The sequence below is a fragment of the Macrobrachium nipponense genome, chromosome 4, assembly GCF_015104395.2.
Source record: "Macrobrachium nipponense isolate FS-2020 chromosome 4, ASM1510439v2, whole genome shotgun sequence".
Classification (NCBI taxonomy): domain Eukaryota; kingdom Metazoa; phylum Arthropoda; class Malacostraca; order Decapoda; family Palaemonidae; genus Macrobrachium; species Macrobrachium nipponense.
The window spans coordinates 35774544-35802532 of NC_061100.1; the positions used below are offsets into that span (position 1 = coordinate 35774544).

The following is a 27989-nucleotide window of genomic DNA, read 5'->3' on the forward strand; positions in this document are numbered from 1 at the left end:
GCAGCAAAAATTCAGGAAAAACTGGTAGTAGCATTTACTGATGATGCATTCTCTGCTTTTGGAAAACTGGTTCAGATGAAGTGGACAGGAGAACCAGTTGTGTATGCCAATGAGATTAGGGGTCGGCCAGTTTAGCTAAGTTTGATAAGGTTGGTTTAAAAAATGTGGTGAAACTAACTTTTGTCGATGGTTTCCTGGATAATACAAGTGTTGCTTTACAGCAAGTGCCAAATTTGATGATGATGGCAATGAGTGAATTGCTCAATCATGCTAGGATTTTGTCATCTAAACAGCAAGTTGGTGTGGTAGCTGTGACTGTTAGGAAGAGTGGAGAAGGTGGTGGTAGCAGGAAACCTAAGAATAGAGCTAAGCCTATCCAGTTTAAGAGTCAATGTTTCCAATGTGGTGGCCCTCATATGATAAAAGACTAAAGAGACACAGGCGAGATGTTTTAGGTGTAATAAAATTGGTCATATTGCCAGTCGTTGCCAAGAACAGGTTGCAGAAAACAAGTAAGGGGTGACTGCTGTGTCTGTAGCCGCCCTTGTGATGATACAAAAGCCGCACCTTGATACACTGCCTATAACTGATGTTTGGATTGGTAATGAGCCTGCAAAAGGACTACTGGATACAGGATGCTCTATATCAGTGGTACATTCCAGATATGTGCCCCAATGTAGAGGTGAGGTGTATATCAGTGCTCTTAACCCTTTACTGCCGACTGGACGTATTTTACGTCGACATTTTTTGTCTCTCGTGTGCTGACTGGACGTATTTTACGTCTACTTACAAAAGTTTTTTTTTTAATTCGCGGAAAAATACTTATAGGCCTACCAGCCTAAAACTTTTGAATCACGCGCCTTGGGGGATGCTGGGAGTTCACGGATCAAGGTGTTGTTTTGTTTACAATCGTTACGCAGGCGCGCAAGTGCGAATTTCTTTTTTGCCGCACTAAAAAGTATCTGTGACACATCTCGGAAATTATTTTGTCACTTTGACATAATTTTTGTACCATTGTAAATTAGCCGTTACATGAAGTATTATATATGAAAATGCACACATTTTTATGTAGAATACAACAATAAAATACTCATGATTGTAGCTTTTATCAGTTTTGAGATATTTTCATATAAATAACAATAATTGCCAAAATTTCAACCTTCGGTCAACTTTGACTCTACCAAAATGGTCGGAAAACGCAATTGTAAGCTAAAACTCTTATATTTTAGTAATATTCAATCATTTACCTTATTTTGCAACTAATTGGAAGTCTCTAGCACAATATTTCGATTTATGGTGAATTTATGAAAAAACTTTTTCCTTACGTCCACGCGGTAACTCTTCAAAAAAAAATCATACATGCGATTGTGGTAATGTTTGCACCATTTTAAAATTAGCTGTTATATAAAGTTTTATATATGGAAATGTGAGCAATTTCAATGACACAAATACAACTAAAAAAACAACCCATGGTTGTAGCTTTTATTCAGTTTTGAGATATTTTTCATATAAATAACGATAATTGCCAAAATTTCAACTTCGGTCAACTTGACTCTACCGAAATGGTCGAAAAACGCAATTGTAAGCTATAACGCTTATATTCTAGTAATATTCAAGCATTTACCTTCATTTTGCAACAAATTGGAAGTCTCTAGCACAATATTTTGATTTATGGTGAATTTATGAAAAAAATAACCTTTTCTTTACGTCCGCGCAGTTAACTCTTCCGAAAAAATTATACGTGCGATTGTGGTAATGTTTGCACCATTTTAAATTAGCCGTTACATAAAGTTTTATATATGAAAATGTGCGCAATTTCATGTAGAATACAGGCGGTCCCCGGGTTACGACGGTTCCGGCTTACGACGTTCCGAGGTTACGACGCTTTTTCTTAAATATTCAATGGAAATTCCGTCCTGGGTTACGACGCTTGTTCCGAGGTTACGACGCTGACGCTTCCGACGCTCCGAGTTAACGACGCTTTTAAAAAACGCATGCTATGATAAAAATCCTTTATAGTTTAGCACAGTACATAATAAAAATATGTTTTTGGTTACATTACAACAAAAATTTTAATTGAGGTTATGATGATTTTTGACACTTTTTTTTTTTCGTATTTTTTTTAATTTTTTTAGTGACGCCGCATATGCGGAAACTAGTTTGCGGGCGAATGAATACACTAAGCTTGGGATGCGCAGTTTAAAACAGTCCAAAAGCGCAAATATAATGAAAAATCATTGCTTGTTTCCAGTACATAATTAAAAAAACTAAGTTTCTGGTTAGATTACAACACAAATTCCAAGGTTACGACGTTTTGTTATGCTTTTTAACGATACCTCATATGCAGAACTAGTTTTTGAGCGGAGGTGCATAAATTAATTAACGCTATTAAACTGTATGGTAAATTGACCGAACAACGACCTCGGACGGTCGAGGACGCCAGAGTAAACAATACGAAAGGACGCCACTTCAATCACGTGCCTGCCTGGCATTTCACTAGGTGTGTGATGAGACGTTGCTGAAATTCCTTGCCATTTTCGCAAATTTACAATGGCTCCTAAACGCCAAAGTACTTCCTTTCCTCCGATGATAGTTCATCCAAGGAAGAGGAAGGTCATCACAATGGAGGTCAAATATGACGTGATAAAGCGTTCGGAGAAGGGAGAAACTAACACCGAAATAGGCCGTTCTTTAGGCTTGAGCAGGACCACGGTGGTAACCATTGTGAGGATAAGGAACGTATTCTGAAGCATGTTAAGGATGCTGCACCGATGAAGTCAACGGTGATAAACGAGAAGCAACGTAGCCAGAGCATTGTTGAAATGGAGAAATTGCTCATGATCTGGCTGGAGGACTAGAACCAGCGACGTGTTCCGGTGAGCTTAATGTGATCCAGGAGAAGGCTAGAGCGCTGCATGAGGCAGTAGTGAAAAAGTTTGGCGAAGGCAGTGCTGGTGGTGAATTTTCCGCGAGTAGAGGTTGGTTTAACCGTTTTAAGGCTCGTGCAAATTTGCATAATGTGAAGCTGCAAGGTGAAGCTGCTAGTGCTGATAGCGAAGCAGCAGAAAGTTTTCCAGGTGGTTTGGCTGAGATAATTCAAGGATGGTGGTTACACGGCTGACCAAGTCTTTAATGTGGATGATACTGGATTATTTTTGGAAAAGAATGCCAAATCGAACGTACCTTTCCAAGGAGGAGAAGTCAGCACCTGGCCATAAAGCTGGAAAGGAGCGACTGACTTTGCTGTTTGGGTCCAATGCAAGTGGTGATTTGAAACTGAAGCCCTTGCTGGTGTATTTGGCCGAGAATCCCAGGGGCTTTCAAGGGCATTTTCAAGAGTCAACTCCCTGTGATTTGGAAATCTAACAAGAAGGCGTGGGTTACCTTAATGGTCTTCGAAGATTGGTTCAATGACCATTTCGTGCCAGCAGTGGAGCGGTATTTGACTTCGAAGGGTCTGCCTTTTAAGGCCCTCTTAGTCCTGGACAATGCCCCTGGTCACCCTTCAAATTTGAGCGACATGCATCCTAATGTGAAGGTGGTGTACCTCCCACCCAATACCACATCGCTGATACAGCCAATGGACCAGGGAGTAATAGCTAATTTCAAGGCTTACTACCTTTTAGAAGGACCATACGTTTTGCTTTGAGGGCCATAGAAGCTAACAAGGAGTTGACACTGAAGCAATTCTGGAAGGGCTACAACATTGCAGATGCAGTGAAGAACATTGCAAGTGCTTGGGACGAGGTGAAGACGACCACTTTAAATGGGGCCTGGAGGAAACTGTGTCCACAGTTTGTGCACAGTTTTGAAGGCTTTGACCAGGCAGAAGACGTCGAGACTGTGACGAGGAAGATCGTAGGGCTAAGCAAGAGGCTGAAACTAGATCTTGAACCTGATGATGTAAACAGAGCTGCTGGCTCCCATGGAGAGGAATTGTCTGCAGAGGACTTACTAGAACTTGAACAACAAATGATTGAGGAAGAGGAGGCGGCACCAGAGCCAAAACCCAGGTCATTAACTGTGAAAGGCTTGTCAGAGGGTTTTACTCATCTGGAGAGAGCCTTGGCTTTCTTTTGAGGCAGAAGACCCTAGAAACGTGCCAAGGTTTGACAAAATCAAGAGAGGAATCATGGATTTGGTGACTTTCTACAAGGAGACCCTGAAGGAGAAGCAGACGAAGAGAAGTGTGCAGTCCAGGCTTGACACTTTCTTTCACAAGTCTCCAGTACCACCACCTCCCACTCCTAGTCCTGGTAAGGAATTCTGAACTGTTTTACTAATTTATGTGTTTACATAGTGTACATATTAAAATGTGTTAATTTTTTAATGTAACAACTAAATGTAAGAGTAAATTGTAACTTCATTAATTTTCATCATTTGTAATTTTACTGCAGAAGTGGTGACAGTTTCCAGATCCCCCTGTACTACCTGTGACAGTTCCAGATCTCCCTGTACTACCTGTGACAGTTCCAGATCTCCTGTACTACCTGTGACAGTTCCAGATCCCCCTGTACCTGGACCCTCTGTATCAGCCCGCCCACCTGTACAATCAGGTAAGCAATTTCATTTTTCTCATTTTCATGTTGGAAATTGTTTACACCCTACATACATATGTACACTAACTTACATAGTGGTACAATGTGTTTGATGTTGCATAACCTTATTATTTTTTTTTTTTTTTTCATTTCAGACCCCTTTGATAGTGACAGTGACCCAGATGACCCTGAGCCTTTCCATGGTTTTGATGCCTCGCCCTATACATCAGGTAAGGAATCCTTAACAAATTTGTATAAAATGTTTTATAAATTGCTAATAGAAATTTTATTCAAAAGTGTACATATGCTACAATTACATCCACCTTATATATATATTTATGTACCCTATCATTCTTTCCAGATGTAGATGTTCCCTCATCAGTTGATACGAGTATCACCTCTCCAGAGCCCAAATCAGTTGATACGAGTATCACCTCTCCCATTCCTTCAGGTAAAAGATTCTTCATTTTTTATATTGAACATACGATTACACACTACATATGTCAAACAGTAATAACATGTGCAGTAAGTTACAGTAGTAGTAACTATCATTATATATATTTTTTATCATTCCAGACTCCCAAGCACCTGCCCATCCCACTCCATAGCCCAGCCACCCACTCTCATGTACCATATGGCCATCCTAGTAAGCAAGCCAACCACTAGAATTTGGTAAGGACATATTAATGTTTTAATATTACATATGTAATACCATGTTATGTATGTAACATACATACTATAATCATATGTATTACATTATCTTCAGACTGGCATGCACCTGTGACTTACATAACCATACCTCTACATAGCCTACATGTCTTCATTTTGCTGAAGGTAAGGAATTCTCAAGTTGTGTTTAATGTTTGCATACGTACAATAAATTTTGTACACTAAGTGGTTACATACTGTCCTTTAATATTTAATTCTTCATTCCAGACTGCCCATCATCCTAGCCTGTTATCTGTGATAAAGCACACTGAAGTTAGGTTTGGAATGCATCCTTATCATGAATGCTCTACACCTCCACCTCCATCTCCCACAACCTAGGTAACAGCTTTGAGACTCACTAAAAGTTGGTAAGTTATGTAAGGAATTTCTAAATTAAGTTTATACTACATGTTATATGTGATATTAAACCACTGTATGGTGCATATTACTGTATGTAACTTACTATGCATAGAGTACTTATGACAAAATTATTTTTTGTACATTCCAGAACCCCTGAATGATGTAGGCTATGGCCACATAAGACTTTGTCCATCCAGGGTTACATTGAAAGACAACTTTAAACTAAAAGTAAGGAATTAATTAACATACATTAACTCTTTTAGTACTCTTGATATATCTACAGTAATTAACATATTGCATTCACAACTTTCTGTAGTGTATATTTTGTACACTAATTTTGTTACTTTTTCCTTCCAGAACCAACATTTTTCACACAACTCAGGTTGTTACTACAAGTGTCATCAAGGGATAACTAACAAAGTAGAAGCACCATTTTTGGATGGAAAAAACCCTTCAGGAAAGTATACGTATCACATGTAACATGTAGTGTAACAAGTATGAACAGTAAGGTTTTTTTACATACAGTAGTACATATTACATACGTACATAACTTTTTTTTTACAGGAATTTCCAACCAAGTTTGATTATGTACATATGTACATGTTATAAACCACTGTACGTATGGTTAACTGTTACTGTATGTAACTTACTAAACATACATAACATGACTTAACTTGATACTTTTTTGGTACATTCCCCAGAAAACCAGGACCCCCTCCATGATGCAGGCTATGGGGCCACATAAAACTTTGTCCAGGGTTACTACATAACATAGCACGACAACTGTAAACTATGTTACTACTACTGTACTAAAGGTAAGGAATTATACATAGTAGTAAACATACATTAAGTAAGTTTTATACGTACATACTAAAAAAAAGTGACCAAGATCTCTCACATGGGATAAGTGATCAAGGTCCCTCATGGAATTACATACGTACTGTACACTCCCTGCTGAACAGGGGGTGTAGACCAATCATTTACAATAATGCATACCAGTTGATATTAAACCACTGTATGGTGCATATTACTGTATGTAACTTACTATGCATAGAGTACTTACTGACAAAATTATTTTTTGTACTTCCATAACCCCCTGAATGATGTAGGCTATGGGCCACATAAGACTTTGTCCATCCAGGGTTACAGTGAACGACAACTTTAAACTAAAGGTAAGGAATTAATTAACATACATTAACTAAGTTTTATACATGTTATATATGTGATATTAAACCACTGTATGGTGCATATTACTGTATGTAACTTACTATGCATAGAGTACTTACTGACATACTAATTATTTTTTGTACATTCCAGAACCCCCTGAATGATGTAGGCTATGGGGCCACATAAGACTTTGTGCATCCAGGGTTACGTTGAACGACAAATTTAAACTAAAAGTAAGGAATTAATTCACATACATTAACTTTTTTACTCTTGATATAACTCAAAGTAAGGAATTATAAACTAAAAGTAAGGAATTAATAAACTAAAAGTAAGAAAGTAATTTAACATACATTAACTCTTTTACTCTTGATATCTATAATTTACATATTGCATTCAGGACTTTGTGTAGTATTTTGTACTAATTGTGTTATACTTTTACCTTCCAGAGCTACCAGACTGGGATTTTAGTGTACTCCAGGATCTAACAAATATACTACTACGAAGTGTACAGTGCATAATATAGTGTTTAGTGTATAATCTAACCTAAGGATTAAGTGTAGTACATTGTGCTTTATAGTGTCACAAGAGTTTAATAAAGAATTATACCTTCAAGAACCATCCTTTGCCATTGAAATAACCACACTACACATCATGCAATATACTTGCATGTCACACAGGTAAGGTCTCTAACTTTTTTTCTTAGTTTAAGGCATATTTCCAAGGAAGGTCGTTCCGGCTTACGACGATTTTCGGCTTACGACGCGCCTCAAGAACGGAACCCCCGTCGTAACCCGGGGACTGCCTGTACAACAAAAAATAATTGAAGGTTGTAGCTTTTCTCATTTTTGAAATATTTGCATATAAATCACGTTAAATAGAATAAAAACAACGTTTGGTCAACTTTGACTACCGAAATGGTCGAAAAACGCAATTGTAAGCTAAAACTCTTACAGTCTAGTAATATTCAGTCATTTCTCTTCATCTTGAAACAAATTCAAAGTCTCTAGCAAAATATTTAGATTTATGGTGAATTTAAAAAAAAAATCTTTCCTTCCCTCCGCGTGCAGATTCTCCGCCACATATCTCCGAAATGCGTACGTCCCATTCTCGGAATATTTGCTCCATTTCATATTAGGCATTTCATAGAGTTTTATATATGAAAATGTGCGCAATTTCATGTAGAATAAAACTAAAAATATTTGAAGGTTGTAGCTTTTCTTATTTCCGAAATAATTGCATATAAAAAATATATATATAACAAAATTCGACATTCAGTCAACTTTAACTCGTCAGATATGGTCAAAAACTGCAATTGTAAGCTAATACTATTACAGTATAGTAATATTCAATCATTTGTCTTCATTTTGAAAGAAATTGGAAGTCTCTAGGACAATATTTAGATTTATGGTGAATTTTTGAAAAAAATATCTGTTTACGTCCGCGCGTTACGAATTCATGCATTATTTTGTGATAATATTTTCTCTGTGTTGCTTTCATCGTTTTACAATGTGTTATATACCAAAATGATCGCAATTTAGTGTAAATTAAAACGAAAAAAAAGTAACTTTTTACCTTTAACCGTTTTGCGCACAGGGCGATTTGAATACAATTTTATATGAAATTTCGTTTTTGCACTATCATATATCGCATTATTTATATATGATAATGATAATTTTTTTCATTTCTGATGGTTGCATACTAAACTTCAGCCAATGACAAAAAAAAGAGCCAAAAATGAACTCTTGATCTTGAAAACTAAGTGCGCTGTGATTTTTTGAAAAAAAATATTTTTTCCGCTTCCGCGCTCACTCTGAAACACCTCCGGCACACGGGAGACAATTTTTTTTTTTACCGCTTTGGCGTTTAAGGGTTAATGGGAGTCATATTAAGTGTAAAGTTGCAGATTGGGTGAAGATAAGTGTGAACAGTGGATATGTAACCGTGAGGGCTGTGGTGTCAGATCAGCTGGTTAATGGTGTTGATGTCATTGACCACTTGGGAGGTGTCACAGTGACCTAAGGCAAGGTATATTTTGGTGCCTTTGGTGTTGTTTCAGTTAGTCAAGAAATTGAGCAGACTGTGGTGAGAGTGATGACGGTTGTCCAACAGTTGTTATTGAAGACCCAGATTGATTGATTGATTGATTATGGAATTTAGGGCTTAGCCCAAGCGCTGGGACCTGCAAAGGTCATTCAGCGCTGCAGTATTATATGATTAAATTGAAATGAATTAGATGAATGAATACATGAATCAATTAAACTTCTCACACAAATGACCAACTAAAACTGCAATTAAAAACACCGAACGACACACAAACAACCAGGACCAAGACGATCTCACATCACATATCAACCAAACCAAAACCATTCACTCTCACTCAAAACCACTCATACTGCAACCAAAGAATCCCACAGCCGAAGTCACGTAAACACACGCAAAACCAAATACATAAAAAAAAAAAAAAAAAAAAAAAAAAAAAAAAAAAAAAAAAAAAAAAAAAAAAAAAAAAAAAAAAAAAAAAAAACTGACATGCATACATCCATTTCAACACCATTTAACCTTTATTAAAAAAACAGCAAAACAAAATTTTTTAATAAAATAATCAGGTACTTAAAATGATGACTATGAAACAAAAAGTAAAAAAATAATCAACATAAAATAAAATAAAATCAACAACAAAAAATAAAATCAACGAGTTAAAATTTGCCATCAATTAAACTTCATAAAAAATCCCAATACATTTTAAAAAACTCACTAGTGCAGAAATATCTGCTTTGTCATCTAGAACATCGGCAAGAGATTTTCCATCAAGGTGGAATCTCTGCCTCTGTTCTCTGTAATGTACACAATGCACCAAGATGTGCTCCACTGATAAGGTTGCATTACACCTAACACATACTGGTGCACTGCCACCTTCTAAAATAAATTTATGGGTTAACCTAGTGTGCCCAATACGAAGTCGCCCCAAAACAATTTCTGTTCTCCTCTCTTTTTGAAAAGAAGAGGGCCATTTTTCAATGCTTTTCCTTATCTGCTTATATTTTTTATTGTTGGCTAAGAGAGGGGAGGACCATCTCTCTTGCCATTTCCTCATGATGTACGACTTGATGGATCTCTTCATATCTATATGTTTGGCACTTTGGTTATCTGATACAAATTACTCACAGCCGCTTTCCTTTGCATATCTGTCTGCCTCCTCATTCCCACGAATTCCAACATGAGCCGGGATCCAGCGAAACATACCAATTTCCTGCGACACGAAAATCCAAAGAGCCACTCCTGGGCTTTTTGTACCAGAGGATGAATTGTATACAGCTGCTTTAATGAATCTAATGCACTTTTTGAGTCACTATATATTACAAAATTTTTCTTATTCGAGTTATGAATAATTTCTAAAGCTTTGTAACTAAAGCTGAAACTCTGCAGTGAAAATGGAAGCTGACTCAGGCAATTTTGCCTTGTAAATTTCATTCCCATGGCACAACTGCACACCCACTCCACTATCAGACTTTGATCCATCAGTGTAGATCTTCACTTGTCCATCTATGTTTACGGTCATGCTCCAGAAAATTCGCTTTTACCTCTTCCTCAGAATGTTGTTTTTTGTCTATTTTCTTAGAGCATAAGGAAATCTTGGGAATAAGCCATGGGGGTACAGAGGATGGTTTTACTTCTTCAACCTTTTTGTCGCTGAATGACCATGTCATTTAAACATTCCAACTGCCTTATTTGAAAAGGTTTGGAAGAAGATCTTTCACCAATTTTTTTAGAGTCCCCACTCCTCTAAAATTTTCCGTGTGGGGTTCTCTCGATGAGCTTTTTAGTCGCATGGTGTACCGCAACCCAAGCTCTTCTCTTCGCAGATCTAAAAGAGTTCATGAGAGTCAATGTAGATACTCTCAACGGGAGATGTCCTAAAAGCACCTGTACATATCCTTAATCCCATATTATGTACTACATCCAATTCCTTTAACCTGGACTTGCAGGCAGATGAATATACCTGACAGCCATAGTCCAGTTTTGATTTACATAAGGAATCATACAGCTTCAATAAACTTTTCTTATCAGCTCCCCAATCGAATCCCGATACCACCTTTAAAATATTGAGGGAGTTTTTTTAACCTTTGTTTTTAGAGAGTCAATGTGACTACGCCACGTTAACTTGCTGTCAAATATTATGCCCAAAACTTTACTTCTTTTTTGTAAGGAATAAGACAATCCTTCAGTTTCAAATTTGGGATAGTTTCTTTTCGGTACATCTGGTGAAACGAACGGCCACAGTTTTAGATGAAGAAAATCGAAACCATGTTCATCAGCCCATTTACTGATGACATTTATTGTCTTTTGCAGGTAGTTACAGGCTGATACAGCGTCGTATGTGGTGACATAGATGGCAAAGTCATCCACAAATAGCGAAGCCCTAACTGGAGCGGAAACAGATTTCACAATATTATCAATAGCAATGGCAAAGCAGGTAACACTTAGTACGCTGCCTTGTGGACACCTTCTTCCGTCTCATAACAAGAAGAAAACTTATTCCCGACTCTCACTCTAATATATCGGTCCCTTAAAAAGGAGTTGATAAGTTTAACATATTGCCCCTGATTCCCATTTCATTGAGCCGTTAACAATGCCAAATCGCCATGTTGTATCATAGGCTTTCTCCAGATCAAAAAATACCCCTACTGTTTGGCATGATTGGAAAATCCTGCTGAATCTGATTTGATAGTCTCAGTAAAGGGTCCAAGCTGAACGATTTTTCCTGAAGCCGAACTGAACAGAGGATAACATCTGTTTTTCTCTAAATGCCACATTAGACGAGAGTTCACCATTTTCTCAAATAATTTACAGACACAGCTTGTTAGTGAAATTGGTCTGTAACTAGTGGGCTGATATGGATCTTTGTTTGCTTTATGACTGGAACTACTATGGCTATCTTCCAAGATGGGGAATGATGCCCGTTTCCCGACCTTATTGAGTATTTTCATTAGATATATTTTAGCTGTATTTTTCTGGAAGATGTTTAATCATGTTGTAGGTTATGTTATCTGCACCAGGGGCTGTTGACTCACAAGATGAGAGAGCCTCTCGTAGTTCCCTTAGTGAGAACTTAGCATTATATGCTTCATTATTTTCAGTGTTAAATCTAATTGACACCTTGGTCATTTCGAATCTTACTGAACTGTGGTGAATGTAATTTTTTGCTTGATATGTCAGCAAAATGCTCACCAAATTTTTCTGCAACATCAGCTGGATTTGAAATAAGCACATCATTGATTTTTAGAGTAGGAGCAGGTGATGGAACAATTTCCCACTTAGCTTTTTAATCTTTTTCCATACTAATCTTTCTGGTGTTTTAGAATTGATACCATTTATATAGTGGAGCCAAGATTCCTTTTTAGCTTTTCTAATATATTTTCTTTGTTTGGCTAAGGCCCGTTGGTATGTAGTTTTCGTTGTTCCTGAGGGTTTTGCCTTGAATTGCCTATAGCATTTTCTCACTATTCTTCGCAGGTCTGCCACAGGTTTTGGTCCCACCAGGGAACTGCAGGCCTGCTTGGTTACCCGTTTGTTTTTGGATATATTTCTCGGCATTATCCATATGTTGCGGTTCATATCATATGCATCTAAGTGTGACTCCAATGACTCTACTTCCTGATGTAATTGAAAGCTTCCTTCATACTTCCTCCAATCTGCTTCATTTTCTTTCCACTTTATAGGAGATTCAGAAGGTATGTTTCTAGCATACTTTAAATGTATGGAAAAAGTGATCACTTCCGTGCAAAAGTTCATCTACAGACCAGTTGAAGTCCAAGTGGACTGCAGGTGAACAAATGCTTCAATCTATAGCTGAAAAGACATTGGTGTAAATGTTATGAAACGTCATTGAACCATCATTGTAAAGAGAGAGATCCTTATTTAAGATAAATCATCGATGGATCTACCTACAGCATTCAAGGTATCACCTCCCCATAGACTATTATGGGCATTAAAATCTCCCAGTAGTAAGAAAGGAGGAGGTAGTTGATTAGCTAGTGCCTGAATATCATTCAAAGTAATTTCTGACCTAGGTGGGAGGTAAATAGAGCAAATAGTAATCTCTTTTTTTCAAAGCATGCTCGAATGGCGACTGCTTGTAGGTTTGTGTTCAAAGGAACACTTGTATGTTGCAAAGACTTTTTAACAATAATTGCAACCCCCCCATGACTCGATCACCATCTCTGGGGTGCATCACAAACATTTTATAATTTAATCCTGGATTGTATAATGAGTTGCCTAACTTAGTTTCTTGAAGGCAAACTACATCTGGATCATGATGGTTCAACAGTAATTTTAACTCTTCAGAACGAGTCCTAAGGCCTTTGCAATTCCATTGCAAGATATTAAATTGGAATTTTAACTTTGATTCTTGTGCCCAGCCAAGTTCCATTATTTAAGCGGGTTTTCAAAGTTAACACAGCTGAATGTTTTTGGATTTGGAAAGTCTCTTGAGTCTGCTGCCTGGGAGACTTTTATTTTTATTAGATGAGGGGAAGTTTGAACATTTTTCCTGCACATCCTGTTTCTTCAGTTTGAGATTAGATTTTATCTAAATTTTTAACTATATTTAGTGAGTCAGCATGTTTTCCCTCCATTTCAGAAGTAGCTGTTTCTGCATATGATTGAGGGGAAGGTCTGTCACACTTAAATTTGAGCAGGACCGAGACATCTTTTTCCAATGGCTTTGAGGTTGATAATGGCTGGAAGGGGTCATCAAGTGGATTGAATTTCTATTGGAAATTGGAGTTTTAAACTCTATAGGAGAGGCTGTTCTACATTTCTTTGACTTTGGGGGTGACTGAAAACTGTCATAAGATTTGTTAAGATTTCCTCTAGATTTTATTTTTTTCTTTGGGCTTAACCGAAGAGCTCAACTCTGAGACGCATTTGCTTGCAGGTCAGGGAGAGGTTCATCAATCACAGCTTTTACCACTTTACTTTGAAGTTCATTACATTCCACAGAAGTTGAAATATCCTGAGAGGGTGTGTTATTTTAATGATGTGTTAGGCATGATTGAGGAAGGCATATTTCCCATAACAGTGGAAGCAAATGAGGATCCAGCACTTTTTGTTAGCACCTCGAACCAAGCGTTTGGCTTCTCCTATGCTGATCAAGTTATTATGAGCAGTGTTTTACAACTTCTTGTTGGAAAATATATTGAGGACAGCCCCTCCAATTGGGAGAAAATGATTGCCAAGCAGCAGTGGAGACAGTATCAGTGTGCGGTTGTCCTTTACATGTTCACCAGAGCACACAAGCACTTTCCTGGTTTTGTACAAGAGTTTGATACGTGACCATATTCAAAGCATTTATAACATTGGGTTGGTCGATATTTAAATGGCTTAACCCAAACCCAGAGTGGTCTATATCAATATATTCCGGTAAGTAGGAGCAGGTGAAGTCAATTCAATGGCATGCTGAGTGCCTTTCAATTTTCTAATTTTAATGACATAAGTAGGACACATTTTTAATATTTCCTCCTCTTCAAACTCATATAGGTCTCTGCTATAAACTATACCCCGCCCCGTTTAATGTTAAATGATCGATGAGGAGATACAGCTAAAATATTACCATCTTCAGTTGGTTGGAATTTTGATAGCATCTTAATCTGAATATCGTTATTAGCTTTGATCAAGACTCCTTTACCATATCTTTTAATATTGCCTTTAGGAATGGCACCAATCTTCCTCTGTAAATACTTGCATGCTGTTAGAAAGTTTTCTTTGCCCTGTTTGTAATTTGCAACATGCCAAATCACTTTGGGTCATCTTTTGGCCAGGTGTTTTTGGTATCACCTCAATTTGCTGGGCACATAGTCTGTCTCATCCTCTTCCAAATTGTTTATATTAAACAACTTCGCATGGCAAACTGAACCAAAGACATTTTTACCATCAAGATTTTCTAGAGCTTTGGAGGCATATTCAGCTTTGCAAAAGGTTATGTAGCTTTCATAAGAGATGGGACTTTTAACAATTCGTAATTTTATTCTATCTACCTTGCCAAACTGTTTCATGTAATTATGTAATATGTCAAAATCGACTTTATCACTTATATTACTACAATATACAACTCTTAGATTTTCATTTACACCCCACCAGTATTTAACACCCCTGGTGTCCCGGTGTTTGGTCGAGTGGAGAGCCTAATGAAGGAATCCTTAATCAGGCGAGAGTCATCAACAGAGGGGGTTAAATAAAAATCCATCAGACTATGGTGTGAACATTCGTCCAGGTTGGCCCCATACCCACCCCCATCGAGCCACAATTAGAGGGTGATATAGCACCCTAGAGTCCTACCCAGATATACACCCCACACCCAGTGCCTTGAGGGTCGTCAGTCCGTCGAGATCAGACACAGCTGAGTGCAGAGTTTAACATAAAAGTTTCCCCTCGCTCGGACACGTCAGGTACTCCAGTTCTACGGGTGATGAGAATGCCCGTCCAACCTCAACCCTCCATCAAATCAGAAAGGATTGTCAAAGCTTGGCCAAGTCCATTCCCAAAAGTCGTCGACAAAGCAGTAAAAAAACGGTCAAAATTTAGAGGTTGGAGAGAAGGGTTCAGGAAAGAAAGAAAAGAGAGAAGGATTAAAAGTGAGAGAGAAAGGGTTGTAGGATGTTCAGTCAGGACCCGGGGCACCTATAGGAATGCACGAACATTCCCATAGAAGCCAGGGTCCCTTATCCCCTCACCACTAGAAGGAGTCCTACTCGAGGGGTTGAAGACCCAGACTTTCTCATGCAGTATTTGATGGACAGAAATGGACAGTCAGGTGCTTTTGGAAAAACAATGAACCAGTGACATTGACATATAACAAAAGTTATGATAAAAAGCTTGAGGGTTGGAAGAAGGAAGAATTTGAGAAGGAAGTGGACAGGTGGATTGCCGAAGGGATTTCAATTCTGTGGAAAGAAGTTAAATAAGGTATCATTCCTCTAATGGCAGTGGAACAGCCAGGCAGTTGAACAGCCAAAACAAGGTGAGACCAGTGCTGGATTTTCGGGAACTTTGTGAATCTCAAGTGTCACACTGGTGATGATGCGACTGACATATGCAGCGAGACACTACGTGAATGGTGACAGACAGGTGAGAATGTGTCTGTTGTGGATTTGAAGCTGGCCTACCTACAGATGAGTGTTGACGAAAAATTGTGGCCATATCAACTAGTGAACTATAAGGGCCAGACATTTTGCCTTAAAAGATTGGGATTTGGGTTGAACTCGACACCATGGATTATGTTTAAGATACTGAAGACTGTATTGGGTAAGGATGAAAAAATCAAGATAGCATTCAGTTCATTCTTGTGAAAGAATCAATAGCTTCTGCTGATGAGGTAATTAGACACTTAAATACATTTGGGTTGATAACAAAGTCCCCCGAGTCACTCATTGGAGGAGCTGCTTTAGGATTGCAACTGCTAAGAGTTGGAGGAGAGTTGATGTTTCAGAGGTAATAAGATGCCTGAAGTTACAGATATGCTTACAAGGAGGGAATTGTTTTCAGTTTGTGGTACATTAGTGGGCCATTATCCCATAGCTGGATGGTTAAGAGTTCCATGCAGCTACATTTAGAGAAGAGCCTCAGGAGTACATTGGGAAGATCCTGTCGGTGAACAGTCCATGTTGATGATTAAAGAGGTAATTGAGAGAGTAAAGTTAAGACAATCCTGTGAGAGGAAATTGGTGTGTGCCAGGTGTTAAGTATGGTGTTGTGTGGTGTAATGCCAGCAAAATTGCTATGGGTGTAGTTTTAAAGATAAATGGCAAGGTTGCTGAGGATGCTGCTTGGCTTGGAAAAAAAGGATGATTTCAACCACATCAATGTTGCCAAACTAGAAGCTGTTTTGAAAGCGGTAAATGTGGCCATAAATGGGGTCTTGAGTCAATAGAGCCCAGGACTGACTCTGCAACTGTGGGAGCATGGTTGGAATCTGTAATGAGTGCTGAGATGCGTGTTCAGGTGGTGCCTACAGAAAAGAACAAAGCTGACATTCTGACGAGAGTCAAGAATAGTTGGTTGGCAAGCAATGAAGTTGAGCATGCACATCTTTGTGCTGGTGCTGTAGTTGATCTAACAGAGTTGCATAATAAACAACATATGGGAAATGACAGAAAACTATATTTAGCCAAGAAGTTGGACCCTGAAGTTTCCAGAGAATGTGTGAAGAAGGTAGTTCAGTGTTGTGAACGTTGTCAGTCGATTGATCCTGCTCTTGTGCTGCACAAAGGGGGTGAATTAAGTGTTGAAAGAAACTGGCAGTGCCTAGCTATTGATGTTACTCATTACAGACAGATACCATATTTATCAGTGGGTGACTGTGGTCAAGGTCGTTTCGCAATATGGAGGAAGTTAAAGAAAGAAGATGTTCAAGAAATATCTGCCGAGTTGAATAATATCTTTCTGGGCTCAGTTCGTGTCACTGCGGGAAATAATCCTTTAGTTCATTATTTCTAAGGTAAATGAGCTAACAAATACCAGAGAAAATTAAACAAAAAGATGTCAGCATAACCGACTCGCTCACCCAAAAAAAAAGAAGGGTGTCGGTATGGTAACTGGGGCGAGTGAGACCACTACCACGAACTTCTTGCCATTTAGAATTCTCCCACACCAAAATCCCCAACTGAGAGAGCCGACCCATAGGTCGAGGCAGCAACTACTACCACTACACCCCACGCCACGCCGACTGCCAAGCCTCTGGTGGCCATCCTTTCAGTTAGCAGACTAGCAGTCACACATGTTTTGCTTTGGCTCTGTGCCTTTTTGGATTCTCTCTCTTTATTCGTCGTGATGGAACGTGCAGCTATTGCAGCAGCTAAGTTAAGTGCCCTGAAAAGGTTTGGGTTTAGTTTTTTTCCAGCTGTGAACTTGTTTTACCGTTTTTTAGGTGCGAATACAGGTTCCCGGTCTGGCGCATGGCGTTCCCTCGCCTCGTGTTCGGTTTGGTTCGAGGTCTCCCATACCTTGTAACCTTTCCTTTCACTTATTCACGTGTTACTCTAGTCCTTTTTTACTTAATTATATTATTGTTGTTACTATTTACATCGTTGAGGGGATTTAGCCTACCCCTGGTGTTAGTTCATATGCATGCATGTCTCACCTAAGCGTAGGCATCTGAGTCTTTTCCTTTGTCCAGACCCTGGCCATTGCTCTCCTTACCGGCTTAGGCTAGCTCTGAGTGGTAGACTTTCTTCCGAGTCAGTCGTTCACTCCTGGACTTCCTTTCTCTTTCACTCATTGTTTTTTCCCCTATTTTCATTATTATTACCGTTATTATTTTATCGATGTAATAGTTTTTACTTGATTTGGTTAGCTTAGGGCATCCAGCTTCATTAGCCTGGGTCTCTAGTGGTCCTGTTTTCTTGGTCCACTATAGCTTCTGTTTTCAGCAGTTTTGTTGCATCATCTCTTTATCAGTTTTGTTGCATCCTTATACAGTTTTGCTGCACCATCCTGGTCAGTTTGGTTGCATGAGACCCTTGCGTTTTTTCCGACCAGGTCGGTTGTGTTGTGTTTTCGTACCTTGGTCCACTCTTGATCGCGGTACTGCTGGACGCCCGTCCCCAGTTGCTCCCCCCCCCCCTCTTCTCTCGCCATAGAGTAGAAGGGAGGGAGGATCTGTCCTTGCTCGCTCCACCCGGGCCCGGCTCCCTCTCTCCCCACGTGGAGGGAGTAGGGGAGCCTGGACAGACCATTAGGCTGGGAGTGACCTTGTTCTCCCTTGCGCTCAGGGGTGCTCCGGTGTGGCGGGGGTTGGCCTTCCCCTTCTCCGGTTGCGCCGGCGCTCCCCGGAGTACACAGGATCTGATTTCTTCCCTCCTCGTTTTACCCCCCCATGGCGGACGGACCTCTGGCTCTTCTACCCCGGCGTCCCATCGGTTATGGGGAGGGTGGTAGGCTCCGCCAACCACCGGAGCGGATACGATTTCAGTAGGTCCTTTAGCTTTCTGTTGTTCCATCGTCTCCGGCGTTTACCACTAGGGGCACTCTTTCGGTAGCGTTGAACAGCTCCGCGCTTCGGAGTCGTTCTTCGATATATCATTCACGCTATGCTTAAGTTTAGTTTAAGTGATTTAGCTTAAAGCTTGGGTTCCCTCCCCTGTCCTCTGTTGGAAATTTCTTTATAGTTATATGTTATATACCTATTTATATATTTACCTCTGGTTTATGAAATTTCCTCCTCCGGTGTACACCGGAGTTGTTGTGTCACCTGTTTAACCCCAAAAGGTTCTCAGGGGAGGGGTTATGCCCGTTTTTTCATCAAACTCCGGCATGCGGCGGAGTACTAGAGTAGTCTTGTGAGTGTAATCTTGATACTCATGTATCTTTCCACTTACAGGGTACCAACTGCCAGCATCCCGGCTGTAACCCGTACTGCAAGACCCCTGCGGAGGAATAAGGAATACTGAGTACCAGAAGGAAAAGAAAAAACGAGAAGAGACAGAGCGAAACGAACCGAAAATAAGAAGTAAGGAAAAAAAAAAAAGGAGTAATAAAAACAACAAAACATAGAAAATTGAAACAGCGCGCAGTACAAGAAATCCAAAGACAGAAACAAGAGGAAAGAGAATACGCAAGAGTGTGAACAAACGAAGAGAGCCGAAACAATACGTAGCAAAAGCAAATACAACAGGAGAGCAGTAAGGACAAATTAATAAATAATAACAGGTATTCAGATTTCAAAGGAAACATAAAAACGGAGGTCTGCCATGACCCACCAATGCCCCCTGCTCCACCAGCCATGGTAATCTGCAGGTCTGGTTTCACGAAGCTTGCTCCATCTGTTATGAGCTTGTGACCCAGTTTTTGGAAGGGGTAAGTACTTTTGGTCATCAGCAAGTTCATGCAATATGAGTTCTGATATATTGTTAAGCTTAAGCTCATCTTAGTCTAGTGGTTAAGGTTCACCTTTAGACTTAAGTGTTAATAATAGCCCTCTCTTTCAGGCTGCCGCAGTCAAGGAGGCGGCTCTCGCGACCCTGAAAGCCTGGGTCGGCGGATTCGGGAAAAACGCAGCTAAAGGACAGCCCTACATCTTAGAGAAGAGGATGGCTGTTCTGTTGTTCCCCGGAGGCAAGTCGACAGGATACGTCAACCCTGCTGCGGCGGCTCCAACGATCGCTTCGATCCAGCAACAGGTGGAGCAATGCCTTAAGGAAGGACCAGGCCAGGACTTCACGGCAAAGGTCGCCACTCTGGATATAAATGTAGAGCCTATGGCGGTAGGTGTAGATGATTTCTTGGTTGAGGTAGGTACGTTGGACACTCAAGGGCTTCCCTTGGGTGCATCTGGATCTTTATCTCCTGTCCCTTCTTCTTCCTTTCAGGGCTTTACGGGCGCTGAGCTCCCGTATAGTGCACCCGCTGCTTCTGTGGTCCCCAAGGTGAAGGGTCACAGAGAGCAGAAAACCCTTAAGAAGACGTCGTCCAAAAAGACTTCTTCGTCTTCTTCGGCTGATAAGTCTCCGGCTTCTTACCCCGGAGCAGAGAAAGTGAAAGCTTCTTCTTCTTCAGCTTCACTTCCAAAAGGGTCGAGGAGCAAGTCCTCCAGGGAGAGATCCCACACTCCGGCAGAGTCAGTGGTTTCCCCTTCTTCTACTGCAGTCCTCTCGGGGACATCGTCAGGTTCTGTGCCTACGAGTAGCTTTGACCCTGCTGTATTTTCCGCCGGAATGATGCAGCAGGTGGGAGACTAGGTAGGTTCCTTGAGGTCAAGCATGGAACAAATGTTCACCCAGCTTTCGGACAGAATGTCCACTCAAGAGAACCTCCTTTCTGGTTTTAATCAAGCTCCTCAAGCTGCTACTCCGGCAGTTAGTGCTGGTCTTCTTCAACTCCCAGCATATGAAACCCTCCCGGCATTCTCCATGAGTAACCCTTGGAGAGTAGCGGCTTTCGCTCCTTTCAAGGATGGCCTTATCTCCATCCCGGAGTGCGGAACTCGAAGGATTGAGGACTTCGAGTTCCACCCCGCAAACCTACAGCCTCCTTTCATGGGATATGCCAGGCTGACGGAGGCAGCACTAAATAGGGAGGACAAGATCCCGAAGGAGACAGTTCTCTATAGCAGGGATCATGCACAGAGGGAATGGCTTCACTGCTTAGAAGTCTGGGATTGTATCAATACCAGGCTTCACGCTTTCAAGAGCCCGTTCACAATCTTCACGACGGAAGAGGAAGCGCCACTTCCCTTCCTGACGAAGATTGCTGATGTCACCATCCAAGCAGGCTTGAAAGGTGATCCATTACCTCAGCTGAGAGAAGCAGACTCCACATCTCCTCTTCTCCCTTCGTTTGGCGATATGTGGGAGGACTTGCCAGCCACCTTTACGGTGGGTAAGTTTAAACCGGACTGTGCCATGGACCAGTTCGGCGAGAAACTTCCCAGGCTTCCGGACAACCTCATCCAAGCGGAGTTCGAGGCAAGGTCCAGGCTGGCAAGGACCTTAAACACTATGGTCATAACGGAAGTAGCGGCCCTCTCCTATGCGTCTGAACCGCTCTTCAAGCTTTTGGCTAAGTCACAGACTCATACAGTTCAATCGGACTTGCATGAGTTTGTGGTGGCTAGGGTCAACTGCAGAAAACATGTCCTCCAGGAAGCAACTATTAGGCATGAGCCAAATAAGTTGCTTTCCTCCATCATCTGGGGGGCGGATCTCTTCCCGGAGTCGGTGGTTAAAGAGGTCCAGAACGAAGCGACGAGACTCAACCAGAGTCTCAAAGATCATTGGGGCCTCTCTGCTAAGAGAAAACAGGACTCTTCTGCTTCAGGCAAGAAACTGAAGAAGACGAAGAGGTTTCAACCCTATTAAAAGAAACCTCAGCACTTCGTTCAGACAGTCTCGGCTGTCCCAGTCACCCAACCAGGACAACCCGCCGCAACGAAGGGCCAGACTCAGCCTATTCTCCTGATCTCACCTCAGGCACAACCTTCCACCTCTTACGCTGTCTCCCCGGCGTTCAACCAGGTGTATGAAGGCCAGGCCTTTCAACACTTCAACCGGTTTGCCAGGGAAGCCAGGGCCAGAGGTGCGTTTCGCCAGAGAGGAACAGGCAGAGTCATCAACAGAGGCAAACACTTCCGTGGCGGCCGTGGAGCTCACCCCGCACAGCAACAGTGAGATCTCCAAGGTAGGAGGGAGGCTGTTCCTCTTCCGGCACCAGTGGGGGTTCAGCAAATGGGCACAAAGTATTGTGTCAAAAGGTCTGGGTTGGAGCTGGATCAAAGGCCCCCCTCCACCCAGACCATTCCTTCAACTTCCATCGAAGGAATTGACAGATTATGCGGAGGAACTCCTTCAGAAAGGAGCAATATCGAGAGTCAAGCATTTAAAGTTTCAAGGTCGCTTGTTCAGCGTGCCAAAGAAAGGCTCATTAAAAAGAAGAGTAATCTTAGACTTGTCCCAGTTAAACTTATCCATTCGCTGCGACAAGTTCAAAATGCTGACCATCTCGCAGGTACGGACCTTACTTCCCCGTGAGGCCGTCACCACCTCTATCGATCTTACAGACGCATACTATCATATCCCAATTGCGAGACACTTTCGCCCTTACCTAGGCTTCAAACTAGGAGACCAGGCATTCTCGTTCAAGGTGATGCCCTTCGGACTGAACGTAGCCCCCAGGGTATTCACCAAAATAGCGGAAGTAGTTGTTCAACAACTAAGGTCGCAAGGGATAATGGTAGTAGCGTACCTCGACGATTGGCTGATCTGGGCGTCAACCGTCGAGGAATGCCGCAGAGCCACAAAGAAAGTGATTCAATTCCTGGAATACCTTGGGTTCCAAATAAACAGGGAAAAGTCAAGACTAACTCCGGAGTCTTGATTTCAATGGCTCGGCATTCAGTGGGACTTAACCTCTCACAATCTGTCAATTCCGATAGCCAAGAGGAAGGAAATAGCAAAGTCAGTAAAGCAATTTCTAAAGTACAAATATGCTTCAAGGAGAAACCAGGAAAGGATCCTAGGTTCTCTCCAGTTTGCTTCAGTGACAAACGTCTTGATGAAAGCGAAACTGAAGGACATAAACCGGATTTGGCGCTCAAGAGCAAATGTCAAATCCCAGGACAAGTTGTCAGCAATCCCGCAAATTCTTCGCAACCATCTGCGTCCATGGACACAGCCGAAGAATCTGTCCATGTCGGTGCCTCTTCAATACCCTCCTCTGGTGTTAACTATCCACACAGACGCTTCACTAAGCGGCTGGGGAGGGTACTCTCAGTTCAAAAAAGTTCAAGGAACTTGGTCACCGCAGTTCTGCCAGCTTCACATAAATGTATTGGAAGCCATGGCAGTATTTCTTACCCTGAAGAGGCTCCTTCCACCAAAGAACTCTCATGTAAAATTGGTTATGGACAGCGCAGTAGTAGTTCACTGCATCAACAGGGGAGGATCCAAATCAAGGCATCTGAACCATGTCATGATAGCCATCTTTTCCCTAGCGGACAAGTACAAATGGCATCTTTCCTCCACCCACCTAGCGGGAGTAAGGAATGTGATAGCAGACGCTCTATCCCGGTCAGTTCCCTTGGAATCAGAATGGTCCCTAGACAACAGTTCGTTCCAGTGGATATGCTGGAGGGTTCCAGGTCTCCAAGTAGATCTTTTCGCCTCTCAAGCGAACCACAAGCTTCCATGCTATGTGGCTCCCAACCTGGACCCTCTGGCATATGCCACAGACGCTCTGTCCATAGAGTGGAATCAATGGAAGAAGATTTACATCTTTCCTCCAGTGAATCTTCTTCTGAAAGTTCTGAACAAACTCAGGACTTTCAAGGGACAAGTGGCCCTAGTAGCCCAAAATTGGCCGAAGAGCAACTGGTATGCTCTACTTCTGGAATTGGGTCTTCGCCCTCAACGGATCCCCAATCCCAGACTCTCTCAGTCAGTACAAATGAGGACTGTGTTCGCTTCCTCAGGAATTCTCAAAACCCTAACTTTATGGACTTCATGAAGTTTGCGGCTAAAAAAGATGCATATATAGATCCTCAGAACATCCTTTTCTTGGAATCAGATAAAAGGGATTCGACTCTGAGACAATATGACGCTGCAGTTAAGAAGTTGGCATCTTTCCTGAAGGAATCAAACATCACAACCATGACTGTCAATTCAGCTATATCCTTTTTTAGATCCTTGTTTGAAAAAGGGTTAGCAGCTAGCACTATTACTACCAACAAGTCAGCCTTGAAGAAAATCTTCCAGCTGGGCTTTCATATAGACTTAACAGATTCTTACTTTACGTCTATCCCCAAGGCTTGTGCTAGACTTAGACCTTCCGTAAGGCCTACTTTGGTGTCATGGTTCCTAAATGACGTCCTCAAACTGGCTTCAGATACTGACAACTCTACATGTACTTTCATGATGCTTTTAAGGAAGATGCTATTCTTGCTAAGTCTGGCTTCAGGAATTGAATTTATAAATTTTGTGGCCATTTGCCACGCGCCGGAGCCAAAGGCCATTCAGCGCATATATATCAACAAGATATATTTACTAAAAAAGGTATACATAATTAATCCAAATTATTAAAATAAACTTCATATTAAAATACTCAATTAAATATCATAAAACAAATGGATTTCCTTAAGAAATTTAAAAATCTCTTCTACGGGAGCACCCTCTCCTAAAATATCTGACAAAGGTTTGTAGGTGAAACCAAACCGACGTCTATGATTAAAATAAAGAGGACAGTCAACAAATATATGCCTCACTGTAATGCCAACATTACAATGGGAGCATTGAGGAACCTGCCTCTCTGCTCCACTAGTTAAAAGATACCGGTGAGTTAAAAAAGTATGCCCTATACGCAGGCGTGTTAAAAACTATACTACATCTTCGATCATCCAACAGAAGGTGACCAGGGATGAACAGAAGGTCTGATCGATTTCAGCTTTAAATTACTATTCAAGTTGGACCAGTGATTCTGCCACTTAGTCCTACAAAATGATTTAATAAAAATTTAAAATCTTCACAGGGAACCCACACAGAGTGGGAAGCCCGGGAGGAAGCTGCCTGCTTAGCGGCTGTATCAGCCAGCTCATTACCACGAATTCCCACATGCGAGGGAACCCAACAAAACTTCACACCGATGCGTTTTCGAGAATGCAGGAGGACCAGCCAATCCTGCACCTCTTGGACGAGTTGATTAGATGGCGTCAACTTCTGGAGTGCAGCTAGGGAACTCTGGGAATCACAATAAATAATATAAGAGTCCCCAGTGCTACCTGTACTAAAAATAAATTTCAAAACGCTAAAAATAGCAAAAATCTCTGCATAAAAAATTGAGAATTTAATAGGGAGGCTTTTTGTAATTGTTCTCTCACCGACGATGACAGAACATCCAACTCCATTTGCTGATTTTGACTCCAATCTGTATAAATACAGGCAATCGAGCTCAAGTTACTATGCTCAGAAACATGGGCCAAGAATCTACTTTAAGCTGAACACTTGAGCTGATGCTTTTTGTTGTCTCTAACTGGCAAATATCTAAAGGAAGCCTACACCAAGGAGGGAATTTAGAAAATGTAGTTTCCATAACCAGTGGAGGAATAAGGTCTACCTCTCTCGCACTTATGTTTAATCGAACTTCAAGGGGCTTAGGCAATGTAGGTTTAGTTGGTGCTCTGTCAACAGGATGTTTTATATACTTAAAATTTGGATTAGATTGAGAGGTTAGTGCTCTTGACAAATATCGGAGACCTTGTTCCTCCCTCCGAATGAAAAGAGGAAGAAAACCAGTCTACATAAAGGCTCTCAACAGGAGACGTTTTAAAAGCACCTGTACAAATACGCAATGCCATATTGTGTACTACATCCAGCTTACCTAACAAGGTCTTACATGCAGAGCCATAAACCTGAGATCCATAATCAATCTTACTCAAGCATAGTGCCTGATAAATTCTTAATAAAGCAGTACGGTCTGCTCCAAAATTCAGGTTACTAACAACTTTAAGAATATTGCACCGCTGTTTAACATTTACTACAGTCTCATTTATATGTTCAGCAAAAGTCAATTTTTTGTCAAAATAATTCCCTAAATATTTGACTTTATCTTCATAAAGCAAGATAGAACCTTCTAAAATAAGGTTGGAATCTCTTCCCTTCTTCGTGTTCTGCAAAAACGTATAGCTTTAGTTTTTTCTGCAGAAAATTTGAAACCTTTACTATTAGCCCAGGAAGTAGCAGCATTAATTGCAAACTGAATTTTAGTACAAGCTTCAACTGCAGTAGCTCTACTACAGACGATAACAATATCATCCGCGAATGCTTGACCAGTTACTCCAACAGGGAGATGTTCAAGTAAACCATTAATGGCAATATTAAAAAAGGTTGGACTAAGCACACTCCCTTGTGGAATGCCTTCTTCCTGAAGATACTCTGATGAGACGGTAGACCCAATTCTAACTTTAAGGTACCGGTCAGACAGGAAGTCTTTGGCAAAATTAAACATATTGCCACCAATACGCCATTCAACCAGCTGCATTAAAATACCAACCCTCCAAGTAGTATCAAATGCTTTTTCCAGATCAAAGAACACGGCAATTGTTTGATTTTGGACTGCAAAAGCATTCTGAATCTCACGTGTGAGACATAATAAGGGATCCAAAGTACTTCTATTCTTGCGAAAGCCAAATTGCCTCTTCGACAACAGGTTCTTTGTTTCTAATAACCATATCAGACGAAAATTCAACATTCGTTCATAAATCTAGAAGACACAGCTGGTAAGAGCAATAGGCCTATAACTTTTGGGATGACTAGGGTCCTTTCCGGGTTTTAAAAAAGGAACTATAACAGTTTTTTTCCACAACTTATATGAAGTCCCTGAGCACCAGAATTCGTTTAAAACATCGACAAAGAATTTTTTGACTCCAGAGGTAAGTGAGAAATCATTGCATAAATAAATATCATCTTCTCCAGGTGATGTTGGAGAGGACAAAGATAAGGCATATTCGAATTCGACAATACTAAATGGTGAAGGTTATATGCCTCAGAATTTGAACAAACAGGCAGATTAACTATAGTCATGTTTCTAATATTGCGAAATTCAGGGGAGTAGTGACTGGGGCTTGAAATGCTTGAAAAGTGCCGAGCAAAGGCCTCTGCCACCTCTCTTGCATCCGATATAACTACCAAGTTGATTTTCAAAATAGGTAAAAGGAGCAGGGGAAAATTTCCCTAGTTAATTTACGGATTCTATCCCAAACCAGAGAAAGTGGCGAGTTATACTTTAATTCTGATATGTACTTGATGAAGGATTCCCTCCTTGCTTCTTTAAAGATTTGCTTTTGTTTGGCGAGGTTTCTCTTGTATATTATTCTATTAACTAAGACAGGACGCCTTCGATATCGCTTGTAACTGGCTCTTGCAATTTTCCTACTCAAGGCACATTTACTATTCCACCAAGGTACCAGTGGACGACGGGGTTTCCCTGATGTTTTAGGAATTGACATCATAGCCCCTCCAATCATTATACTAGCGATATTCGTAGGCAGCTGAGGGGCAAGGAAATTCATTGGCCTTACGATTGACTTTGGTAGATTTTTCAATACAGCTGCCGAATCTGCCTCCTTTATCTTCCACTTGGGTAAAGATGGGGAGGGTGTATTTTGTACATACTTAAGATGGATGGGATAGTGGTCGCTCCCATAGAGATTTTCATCCACTGACCACTTATAGTCTAATCGTAATGACGACGAACATATTGTAAGATCAATTGCTGAACTAGAGTTATGGGCTACATCAAACCTTGTAGGAGAACTGTCGTTCATTAAAACTACATCATTGCAATCTATTAATCTTTCAATTAAAAGACCTCGGTGATCACACCTACCTTCCCCCCACAAAGTATGTTTTGCATTTTTGTTAAAAATCCCCCATCAGAATGAAAGGTTGAGGTAGTTGGTCTAAAAGTGATTGCAAATCTTCAACCTCTAATTGTCTTGGATTGCCAGCTCTGTCCACCAATCGAGTTTCTAGGCCAGGTTCTAGATAAAGAGAGCACAGAGTGACCCATTTATTGATGAAAATCTGTGTTGCACAAGCTTGCAGTATGGAGTCTAATTTGATAACTTTTTGTGGTACAATGATCTTGGCCGCAATAATACATGTACCACCATGAGAACGTTCACCTACAGGTGGTGGAGATCTGTGAAAAATAAAGTTTTGTCCACAATTAGGA

The 27989-nt window shown here is 40.8% G+C and overlaps 1 protein-coding gene and 2 long non-coding RNA genes across 7 annotated transcripts in view; 2 read left to right on the forward strand and 1 right to left on the reverse strand.

Moving 5' to 3' along the window:
- Positions 1-27989, reverse strand: part of LOC135210856 (golgin subfamily B member 1-like) — a 232378-nt gene that overhangs the window by 61650 nt on the left and 142739 nt on the right. The gene's annotated exons all lie outside the window — the stretch shown is intronic.
- LOC135211638 (uncharacterized) lies at positions 4435-5192 on the forward strand. Its single transcript, XR_010313683.1, has 4 exons — positions 4435-4556; positions 4694-4768; positions 4900-4989; positions 5115-5192. It is a non-coding gene; the product is annotated as an uncharacterized LOC135211638 (long non-coding RNA).
- Positions 6723-7458, forward strand: LOC135211639 (uncharacterized). The gene is made up of 3 exons (XR_010313684.1): positions 6723-6778; positions 6924-7006; positions 7220-7458. It is a non-coding gene; the product is annotated as an uncharacterized LOC135211639 (long non-coding RNA).